This window comes from Sorex araneus, chromosome 1 (genome assembly GCF_027595985.1).
Source record: "Sorex araneus isolate mSorAra2 chromosome 1, mSorAra2.pri, whole genome shotgun sequence".
In the NCBI taxonomy this organism is placed as follows: domain Eukaryota; kingdom Metazoa; phylum Chordata; class Mammalia; order Eulipotyphla; family Soricidae; genus Sorex; species Sorex araneus.
The window spans coordinates 321,954,795-321,966,969 of NC_073302.1; the positions used below are offsets into that span (position 1 = coordinate 321,954,795).

The 12,175-nt window shown below is 44.1% G+C and overlaps 1 pseudogene; it reads right to left on the bottom strand.

The window, feature by feature from the left end:
* Positions 1-2,513: 2,513 nt before the first annotated feature.
* On the bottom strand, positions 2,514-6,049 carry LOC101550078 (SNW domain-containing protein 1-like; annotated as a pseudogene).
* Positions 6,050-12,175: the final 6,126 nt, after the last annotated feature.

Sequence of the window (12,175 nt, forward strand, 5' to 3'; positions counted from 1 at the left end):
AAGTAAGAAGCATTTAAGAGAAATTTGACTATGTTGTCCTCATTGTGTGTAGGTGTTTTCTTTCCATCATGCCATCATAATGGTGTTTTCTTATTTCAGTTAACAGCTTTTCTGTGAAAAATAAAATATTTTTTATTATGCATTTGATTTTCATTTTCACTTGTTACCTTAATTGGTGGAGGGGGTATTGAACATTTAATTAAAGTAAGTTTTTCTCAATATATTTAAGGATCTATTGATATCATAGTCTTCAGTGAAATACAGTTGCTCTAGTCATTATAGTGATGAAGAATGCATTGTTTTAAAAGAAAAATAAGGAGACCATTATGTACTCTTTTATATTTTATTTTTTATTATTTTTTAAGTTATTTATTTTATTGAATCACAATGTGGAAAGTTACAAAGTTCTCAGGCTTATGTCTCAGTTATACAATACTCAAACACCCATCCCTTCACCAGTGCCCATATTCCATCACCAAAAACCCCAGTATACCTCCCACCCCCAGCCCCCCCACCCTCGCCTGCATAACTGATAAATTTCACTTCATTTTCTCTTTACCTTGATTACATTCCATATTTCAACACAAAACTCACTATTGTTGATGGAGTTTCCCCCCCCAAAAAGACAGCCCTACTGCCAAGAAAGCATTTGATAATTAGTTTTCCATTGCTGAGAATGAAGAGATATGAAGTCCCGCTGTTCCAAGTACATACTCTTTTTTTTCTCCTTCCCATGCCATCAAGTTTGTGCCTGCTTAATAGTCCTCATAATATGGTGGACGCCACACCGCTTCTCCCTGAAAAGGGAAAAAAAAAAACTGAGAAAGAAGGATATTTCCCTCCTCGGATGGCGTGGGGCTATAGCTTAGTTCACAGTCTAGAGACATGGCTGCTACTTTGATTACTTTCAATATTTCAACAAAAAACTCACTGTTATTGTTTTGAGTTTTCCCCCAAAATCAGACCTGCTAAAAAGGAACCGGTTCACATTGCTGACAATTAAGAGATATTAGATTTTGGATTTCTGTATAAAGTCCAGGGAAAATTCTGCCAGAAATTGCATCACTGCAAGCTTTTACTCCCCTTTTGTGGTGCTCATAAGATGGAAAAGCCTGGAGAGAGAAACCCTACCCCACTAGCGCCACACGGGGCACTGGCTCAGTTCGCAATCTAGAGGCATTTCTGCAAGCTGCTGGTGTCCAAAGTAGTTTAGTTGACCTCTTGGATCATACTCGTGCAGCAGCGGAAAGGCCACACATGTGGCTGCTGGGCTTAAATATCGGCGGAGGGTGGGGCTGGTACCCCCCGCCCCCCCGGGATCTCCCGAGCGTCCCACAGCAGCGGGCTATTACTTCCATTTTGTGCTCAAAAAGCGGTGATTGCCATGATGTGCCCGGAAAGGAAGGGTTGAGAGAAAGAAACCCTTCCCCACGGTGCTGAATGGGGCAGTGGCTCAGTTCACAGTCTAGAGGCATTTCTGCGAGCTGCTGGTGTCCAAAGTAATTTAGTTGGCCTCTGGGATCATGCTCGTGCAGCAGCAGAAAGCTCTTTTATTTAACTATTCTTCTCACATTAATGTAAATCCCAACACAAAACACTTCAGAATATTCTTGTGAAATAATTTCTGAGTTTATTTATGAAAGGAAAACCTCGATAAACTCTTTCAGAATGTATCTTGTAGAGAAGAAAGTTAATTCATTTGCCATTTCTCCAAAATAAGATGTTATTATTTTATATTTAATCTTTATCTTATTTTCTATTAATACCTAGAAAAACAGATTCAAAATTTGTATAAGCTATAAGCATAGTTTAAGTTACCTTTGAAAATGTAAGTTTAGTGGTCAGATGTGAGATTGATTTTTTACTGTATTTTCTATTTTCTATTATAGTTTGAGGGACACAAATAAAATATTACTTCCTTAAAACTAGTACAGTAACTCACTATAAGAGATAAAATTTAAAATTATGCCTTTAAAAGATGTAGAATTTCATCTCTAACTCATACAGCTGAAAATGTTAGATAAAAAGAAAATACGCTAGTAAATTTTTAATGACATATTCTAAAAAAAGAACTTTGAGGAAGAAAATAAACAATAAAAATTAAGAGTTACAGGTGAAAGGGATTCAGATATAGGCATAAGGTACTGATAAGCTGAGATACCTGTAGTAGGGAAAAATTAGATATATATTAGCTGATAAAAATGAGTCAGGCTAAAAGGAGTTGTGCAGGTTCTGACACAGAGGAGTTTGACGTAGAAGGTTTAATGCATTTAGAGGGAAAACATGAGAAACAAAGCAATAATATGAGAAAACTCACAGGTGACGAATGAAATTTTTTCCATCTATTTATTTATTCATTTTATCGAACCACCTTGAAACACAGGTACAAAGTTGGTCATGATGGGGTTTCAGTTCTAGAAAGTTGCAACACCCGTCCCTTCACCAGGGCACATTTCCCACCAGCAAGCCCCCTGTTTCCCTCCCCCCAGACCCCGCAATGGCATGCACTTTGTACAAAGCGGCGTCCTGGCCCAGCCGCTGAACATCATGTCCTGCAGACCGTCGCTGACTGCCACGGGCAGAGGGTCAGTGCCTCTTGTTGCTGAGCAGTCAGAGTTCAAACTGAGGAGGCCAGAGCTGGAGGCCGGGTGTGCCAGGGTGCCAGGACTCATGGAAAGGCTTGCCAGGCCGGCTGGGCAGCAGCTGCCCCTCGGCCAGTGCCATCGCTTCCTCCACATCAAATGCTGCTTCTCTGACTCATTGGTGGGGCTCCCGCCAGGCTTCTCCGCCTGCTCCCACCTATTCCCTTCTCCTCTTGCCTTCCTGCTCCGGTTCCTCAGGGTCGCTGCTCTCTGGGGGTCTTTTGTCACCACTGTGCTGTTTGGCTTCTTGCAAAAACTTGTCCAAACCAAAAGGATCTTCTTCAAACTGAACTGGACCGGGCCAGCCTTGCTGCTTCCCATCTGAACCAGGAAACTTGCCAGGAACAAATCTGTGGGTCTTCATTCTGGCTTCTAAGGCATCCCCATGCATATCCCCGTCCGGATCTTCACTGGGCCTGTAAATGTTCTAGGCTCCCCCTTCACGGCCTCTCCAGGCGCAGTTTGGAAGCATGGATGCAAAGCTGCTCTACATACCTGAGAGCCTCTGGTCATACAGAACCTTTCCAGAAGCGGGAAGGTTAAGCACCCCAAGTGCCACAACCTCAGTGATGTTGAGGCCTTCATTTCTCTGGCCTTTTGCCTTCTCAGGCGCCGCCCAGGAGAGATTCTAGGCCTGCTGTCTCTCTTTCTGCCTGTCCTGCCAGATCTCCTCCCTGGCTGGAGCCTCTCTGTCCTCTTTCTTTTCAGGGCTTTGGATCCCAGTTCTTCTCTGGGCAACCCTAGTTTTTGGGCCATTGCCCACAGCCTCTCTTCATGCTTATTCCTTTCCTTTTGAGCCATCTTTCTTTCCACTTGAGCCCGCATTTCCACAGCTCTCCCGGCCTTCCCATCAGCAACCACAGTGCTTCAACCAGCTTGGCAACATTCTTTTTTTTTTTTTGCTTTTTGGGTCACACCTGGCTCTGCACAGGGGTTACTCCTGGCTCTGCACTCAGGAATTATCCCTGGTGGTGCTCAGGGGACCATATGGGATGCTGGGAATCGAACTCGGGTCGGTCGCGTGCAGGGCAAAGGCCCTACCCGTTGTGCTATCGCTCCAGCCCCTTGGCAACATTCTTATTGATGTGAGCACTCTATAGCACTCTGCCATTGGCTGCCAGGCCTGTCTAATGGGACCATGTAACCCTTAGCATTTTTACAGTGTGAAAAAGCAAGGAGCAATCTTCCAGTCTTGTTCCTTAATAGTCATCTTCTGAGGAGGAGAATGCATGACAGTACAGGAGAAGGTGGTCCCTGAGGAATGTTCTTACTGATCTGGAACCTTAGAGGCTCCACGGGATCTTTCTGCATCTCCAGGATCTGAATGAGCCTCTGTTTCACTCCTGAGATGAAAGCTGCTCCTTGTTGAGCAGGAGTGTAGCAGACATACTCATCGGGCACTTGAGTGGGCTTGGCAGAAATCACCTCTGTGACAGCAGTTCCTCTGTGGCTCATCTGGTGTCTCTTGTCTCTTTAATGGCTTCTTCATGGGGTCTTTGGAGCTTTGGGTCATACACATTCATGACATCCTTGGGGACCAGGTCTGTGCACTTGCCCTGTCTCTTGACTACCCTTGTTGAAAAATTGTGTCATATTTAATTTTTCCTTCTGCATCCACCTGAATGGCCAGTGCACTAGACATTTTTTCCCACTGTCCTATGTCCAGTGGATACTGGGCCACATGGATCTCTGGAAAAGTGCCTCCATCTCCAAAGTCCTCTAACACCGAGACATCTAGCCTTTCCAGTGCCTGTATGGTGGAGGCTCTCTTTGGAAGAAAACCAGTGAGGCTTGTCGTGATCTCTGGGATCTGGACTTTTCTTCAGTCTCAAACTGGTCCTGAGATTGCCAAGTAGGTGCAGGTAAAAATCTGGTGAGCATTATCTTCTTCCCCTCCAAATATTTCTTTTCTCGTGGGGTGTTCCTGGGGTAAAAAAGAAGCAGCCTCCTGTCCTCAGTTGGATGATCTTCCTGCTCTAAGGGGGAAGAGCTTTTATGCAAATAGGGTGGGTCTCAGGGTGGCATGATCTGGGTGGGAGGGTGGGGCAGGATGGGGCCAAGCCAGGCACTTTCACCCTCTCTGTACCCCTGGGAGAGAGAGAGAAAAAAAAAAGAAGAAACTTTAATCCTGACATTTGTCATAAGAATGCCTTGCATGCAGACTGCCTGTTAATAATCTCATACCTCATGACAGTCTCTAAATAAGATTCTTCTGTAATCCCCACCCCCTTTTCTTTTTTTTTTTAGAGTTTTGTGCTTTTAATGAACTCCAGTTTTTTTTAGTTTTTTTTTCTCTTTTTTATTATTTTTATTTTTATTTAGTGAGTCACAGTGAGGGTACAGTTACAGATTCATACATTTCGTGCTTGTTTTTCCCTCATGCAGTGTTCGGGAGCCCATCCCCCCACCAGTGTCCATACTCCACCACCAATGAATCCAGAATCCCTCCCACCCCCAGTCCGATCCCCACAACCCCAGCCTTCCTCTGTGGCAGGGCATTCCAATTTGTTCTCTCTCTCTCCTTTTGCCCCACCCCCTTTTCTAAAAAGCCTACTGTCCTCTGATTGTGGCCTTGGATGTTTGTATCTGGGTGGTGCCTCAATTTCTCCTCTCTGAGAAATTCAGAGCATGTATGTCAAAGAAATGTGGTCTCGGGGCTGAGAAATCTGACATTACTGGGCAGTGTGGACAGGCAGGATTCTCTTCCTGGTCTTTGTTGGCCCAGCATCTCAGTGTTGGGTGGGGGCTTCTGTTCCTATGAGCCTACACTGGGAACCATGGCTGTGTCCGTCAATGACCTCTAGCCCTGGGCATTTGAATCAGATTTTCTTTTTCCTTTTTAAATGCACAAGCATTTATGTCTCAGTACCAGAGATCCCCCAGGATATCATGTCCCAGCCCCTCCTCCACCAGGGTTGCTGCTGTTTCTTTCACTGCCATGAGATCTGGTGGTGGGCAGGGGATTTCACTGAGCCCCCTAAACCCAGTGACATTGGAAGAGAAGCTCAAGTTAGGTGCCAACTCTGAGTTGGGGTCCTGGATATACTTGAGAGCAGGGGGAAGGGGTGTGTATGGGGGGGACTGGGTCCTTAAGCTGTGTGACTGTCTTATCTATGGATGGGGCTGAAGCTTCTTGGCATCCCTCACTCCCACTCTCCACTTCCCTCCACTTCCTCTCCCCGCCCTCCTCCATGGCTGTAGCTGCCCTATCACCAAAAAATAGCAAGATGATATGAAGCGTAGGATTCCCTTCACAGCCTGACACTCACAGGGTCGCACATCCTCAACATCAAGGAGTGTGGTCATCCATCCTGGGCAGCTTAGGTCACAGATAATCTCGAAGCCAATTTTCCAAGCCAGGGAAACCCCAGAATTATCGTCAAAGTTTTTCTACTATATGCCCAAATCTTCCACCAACTGTTGAACTATTTCAATCCATTTAAGAACATCTTATACACAATGAAAAGGTAAAAAGGATTCACAAATTTTTCAGTGATTCCAAGACGAACCTGTGGTTTAGGGTCTTCTTTATCTGTTCTTGGGGACCAGTCCTGGATGAACAGGCCTGAAGCAGGGTCACTATTAGAATTAAGAAAAGAGACAGAAATAAGAGAGGAAAAAGCCTGGAATCAAGGGCTTGCAGACGGAGAGTCCAACCGTCCCCAGCTTGCTGTTCTCATTGCTTAGAACCATAAACAGTCGAACAACAAACATTCTTTCATTGGCTTAGACTTCTACATATCTGAGGGTGTTGGTCAAATAGAAATATAAACAGGTTTAGTTAAGTACAAATAAAAATATGAGTTCAGTGGAGCATAACAGATGTAAAGTGCTTTCTTCAGGGGAAATTCTTCTAGATATGCCCTTGGGTGGCACTTCATCTCAGCTCCCAACATTCTGGATTCTTGTCCCCATCAATCTGTGAGAATCTCTTAGTGGAAACAATCCTATAGCTAAGAATCACTCCTCACGCTGCTCAGGATGCTTAGCCACCGAGATCAGCCAGAAGGGATCGCAGGCCCCAAACTAACTTCTCACTTTACCTTCGTGGCCAAAATTTTCAATCACGGTCTAGACTCGGCCCTCCTGAGATCACATCCTAAAGCTTCTTTAGTATATTGTATCATGAGGGATCCAGTTTCTCCCCAACTTACTTCACTGGAAACACTCTCCTCTCCTGATCGGGAACATCCCAAAGCCAGTTGAGGACCGAGATCTCCTTGAACCCCCCTGGAAACCCCACACAGCAAGCTTATGAGGAAAGACAAAGCCCAGGATTCCATCTGTTCTTGTCAAGAAGGCCAAACACTGCAATTCTGATACCCTGTGTAGACAAGCCCTCCAGAATCTCTCCTCCAGAACTCAGCACAGACGAGACACTGGGGTTTGACCTCAGTCTCTCCCCTCTTGCATTGGTCAGCAACAGGCTGAGTCAGTCACAGAGACTCTCACCCCACCATGAAGTGCAGCATTTGCAGTGGCAGACCCACTTCCTGTCTCCTTTTGGGTGGGAAGCCTCATGACTAAGCAGATCTGTTTCAGGTGCGATGACTTTCCTCTCTGTCGGGAACTCCAGGAAGACTTAGGAATCCCTTCAGCTGATTCCCATCTGCTTTACACCCTGCAGTCCCACCAGGTTGTTGGTCTGAACTTTGTGGCTCTAGGTGATTTTAGCTGCACTTGGACTTCTACCTGCTTAGTGGGGAATAATGAACTCTCTATGTTATTCTCACAGATCTGTTTCTCTGCAATAGTTTAGGGTTGCCCAAATTTGGAGCATCCCCCATCTCTCCCCCTGGCATTCCCATTGCCCCACAGTCAGGTAGCAAAGTTTTGCTCGCCAGGATCTTCACACCATCCTAGAAATGAATCAAAGGAAGGAGGCAGAGCAGAACGGGTACCTGGGAAGACAAACTCAGAGAAGTCAAAATGAAAAGGACAGAAAAGCAGCCCAGGGGCAGAAGATGAAGCAATAAGGCAGAAAACACTCGCCACTGTTGTTTAAAGAGAAATTGTTAATTCAGGAGGGCCTTCAGAGCAAAGAAACGCCATTCTCAAAGACAAGAGCTGAACTTCTGCCTCCACAAGAACCATCTACATACCATGACACATGCCATAACCATGCCGCTAGACTCAGCACCAGGCTGTTCCTTTTGGGGCACCCCAGAGAGTGAGGCCCCTCCCAATCCCAAGGACCCAGCCCTGGCCACTGAAAATGTTCAGAACTCAACCTCTGCCATGCTTGTGGTTGCTCTGCACACTTGGATAAGCCTCACCCATGAGTGAACATATTATTGGAAATCTCACACCTAATGCCACCCATAATCCAAGAGTACTGCATCATATTTGATGGGGTTTAAAGCAGAAGACAACCAATCTTAAAGGGAAATATGCAGGAGGCAACCAATCTTAGAGGATTTTTTTTTACAGTCACACACACACACACACACACACATAAGCACACAAGACTCAACCTTTAACAGCATCATCTCTTATAGAAGGGCTTAATGGCCCCTAAGTGAAATACAACAATCTCCACACACTTTCATCTAAGGAAACTTCTGAAGCATTTTCTGTGTTTTTTCACAACAAACAATACAAAATAAATTATTTCAGTTCCTATTTGGGGTTTGGGTTGTGGTTCGGGCTAGAAACATTCGAAATATGGTGGTGAGAAGGTGTAATGGTGGTGAGATTTGGGTTCAAACATTAAATGGAATCCAATATTGTGAACTACTTTATAAAATTAAAAAAAATAAGTAAGAACCATCTGCATCTTACCTGGGATGGAAGCACATGAGGCTCCCCACCTTCTTCTGGGTCCTCACTGATGCAGCTGGGGAATGAGCAGGAGGCACTGAGCACCTTCCTGTTTCTTCTGAGGAACAGGGAGTCTGGGGTCCTTCCATGCACGGGACTGCCGAGTCAGAACCAACCCCAGGGCCATGCGTCCTGATACCGACTTGGATACTGGCTGGTACCCAGACAGCCAAGCATGCATTGACTCTGAGGGACCAAGCCCGCGGTGCACATGACACCGGCCCTTCCAAATGCACAGAGCTGGTCTTATCTCTGTGCCTGAGTGAGGGCTGCCAACTCCAGACTGGGCCCCGAATCCCTCCTGCCTGCTGACATGGGTGGGAAGGTGTCTCCTCTCTAATTCAGGGTCTCCCTCTCACGCTGAGGCCACGGGCACTCCTACAATGCGTAAGTCTGAGCTCTGAGGAGTCTGTCCCTGTCTCCCAGCTGGCCGTTCTGCATCCATCACAGCAGCAAGCAAAGGGCTCACAGGACACTTTGCACCCAGGGCTCCCGAAGGCCCTCCCCGACTCAGTGCTCAGCTCAAGTAGAGGCTCAGAGACTGTACCTAGGAAGATACCCACCCACCCCAAGGTTCCCTGTCAGCAAGCGCCCCAGGAAAGAAGCTTGAGGGCCCCTCACTTCTCTTCTGAGTCACCACCTCATTCCCCTCCTCGCCACCCTGGAGAAAGAAGGGAGCTATAGAGGAATCCGAACATTTAGAGATTATCTTTTTTTTAAAAAAATTTTTTAAATTATATTGAATCACTGTGACATCATTACAAGCTTTCATGTTTGGGTTACAATCTCACAATGATCAAATACCCATCCCTCCACCAGTGCACATTTCCCACCACCAATATCCCGGGTATACCCACTCCCCTTTCCCACCCTCCCCCTGCCTCCATAGCAGACAATATTCCCCATACTCTCTCTCTACTTTTGAGCATCATAGCTTGCAAAAAAACCACTGAGAGGTCATCATGTTTGGTCTATTATCTACTTTCGGCATGCATCTCCCATCCCAACTGGTTCCTCCAGCCATCATTTCCTTAGTGATCTCTTCTCTATTCCATCTGCCTGAAGCCTAAGATTATAGGCTATGTGCAGGCCAGGCTTTCAAGGCAATGAAAAGTCTTTGGAAGAATTTTGAATTTTTCATAAAGGTAATGGAAAACTGATAAACTTCTATGTAGGTACTTTAAATTTGTAGAAAATTTGGGGGAACATAGTAAAATATAAAAAGGGATATATAAATTGATTTTGAAATAACAATAAAATTGCAAAGTAATATCTCCCAAGAAAGTAAAGCTATAGAGATGACTGATCTTTAATAATAACTATGGGAATACAAACTGAATAAAAATTGAGAGACATCTTTTTGTTAGTAATATGCCAATATTTTAAAGAAACAATTGCTCTCAAATTAACTTAGAACTTTTAGACTATCTACAGAATGGGAAAGGATATTCACACAATACCCATCAGATAAGGGGTTGATATCAATGGTATATAAAGCACTGGTTGAACTCTACAAGAAGAAAACATCCAACCCCATCAGAAAATGGGGTGAAGAAATGAACAGAAAATTTACCAAGGAAGAGATACGAATGGCCAAAAGGCACATGAAAAAGTGCTCTACATCACTAATAATCAGGGAGATGCAGATCAAAACAACCATGAGATACCACCTCACACCACAGAGACTAGTACACATCCAAAAGAACAAAAGCAACCGCTATTGGAGAGGATGTGGGGAGAAAGGAACCCTTCTACACTGCTGGTGGGAATGCCGACTGGTTCAGCCCTTTTGGAAAACAATATGGATGAGTCTCAAAAAATTAGACATTGAGCTCCCATTTGACCCAGCAATACCACTGCTGGGAATATATCCCAGAGAAGCTAAAAAGTATAGTCGAAATGACATCTGCACTTATATGTTCTGTTTACAATAGCCAGAATCTGGAAAAAACCCGAGTGCCCTAGAACAGATGACTGGTTGAAGAAACTTTGGTACATCTATACAATGGAATACTATGCAGCTGTTAGAAAAAAGGAGGTCATGAAATTTGCGTATAAGTGGATCCGCATGGAAAGTATCATGCTAAGTGAAATGAGTCAGAAGGAGAGAGACAGACATAGAAAGATTGCACTTATCTGTGGAATATAGAATAACAGAGTAGGAGACTAACACCCAAGAATAGAAGAATAGTAGAAATAAGTACCAGGAGGTTGACTCCATGGCTTGGAAGCTGCCCTCACATTCTGGGAAGAGGGCAACTCAGAGAGGGGATCACTAAGTATAATGCGGTTGGAGGCCATGTGGGGGAAGGGTGATGAGGGCTGAATGTGGTCTAGAGACTGAACACAGTGGCCAATCAACTCCTCTATAGCGAACCACAACACCTAATGAGAAAGAGAACAAAAGGAAATGCCCTGCCACAGTGGCAGGGTGGGGTGGGGGGAGATGGGATTGGGGAGGGTAGGAGGGATGTTGGGTGTACCGGTGGTGGAGAATGGGCACTGGTGAAGGGATGGGTTCTCAAACTTTGTATGGGGGAAACATGAGCACAAAAATGTATAAATCTGTAACTGTACCCTCATGGTGATTCACTAATTAAAAATAAATGAATTAAAAAAATAAATTAACTTTTAGGGCGAAAAAATTAACTTATAACTTTTATACAATTTTAAATCAATACCTACAGTGAATTTTTAAGATCACAATAACTCTGCGAATTAAAGTGGAAAATTTACTTGTGTTAGGGTCTGCGATTCAAACACAAGACACCCATGAGGAGTTTGAAGATTTTATTGTAGAGTTGTTATAGACCGACAGGTCATGGCCACACCCTACAGAAAAATGGCCAGTGTACGACCTCCCCCACTCCCCCATCTTGGGGCAAGGTTTAAGTAGCCCAAAACCACATCCTTGGCTGATTGCATTGTTCTTTCTCCCAAGCTGACCTCTAAGCTGATAGGCGAGTGCCTTCTGTGGATGCCCTTCTGTTCTTTCTTTCAACACCTGGCCGACCACTTTGTTCCTTCTTTTTACTGATTGGCTAGCACTATCTGTAATTATTGTGATTTTTGTTCATTCTGTTCCCTTTTACAAGATGTGATCTTGGGTTAATGCCCAGTTCATCTTTCAGGTACATAATCACACACAATAGCAAAATAGTTATTAATAACTAAAATGGCTGCACTTTGGCTCTAACAATAGGAAATAAATGTAAGAAAGATGATTAATAAAAATAATAGTACATAAGTTTTTATTATTTCTTTAATTTGCTTTTGGGCCACACTTGGTGGTGTTAAGGACTTACTTCTAGCTCTGCACTCAGGGGTACTAGAGGGGCTTGGAGGACCATAAGTAGTGCCAGGACTCGAACTCAGATAAGGCAAGTACCTTATCCACTGTACTATGTTTCTAGTTCATTATTTTTTTTAATGTGGAAAAAGTGATCTTATTTATTAATGACACAACTTGCAAAGATAAAAACCAGAAGAAAGTGTTTAAGAGAATTAAGAATGACAATCTCATGTACTGCTTTATATAGTCTTCATCTCTCTGTCTCTGTTTTTGTCTCTCTGTCTCTCTCTTTCTCTCTTTTATATCTAGAATATAGTTTGATAATAGGTGTCAAATAATTTGTAAGTATCCATTTACTTTTTTTTTCTTTTTTTAATTGAATCACTGTGAGATACAGTTAGAAAGCTTTCACGTTTGAGTT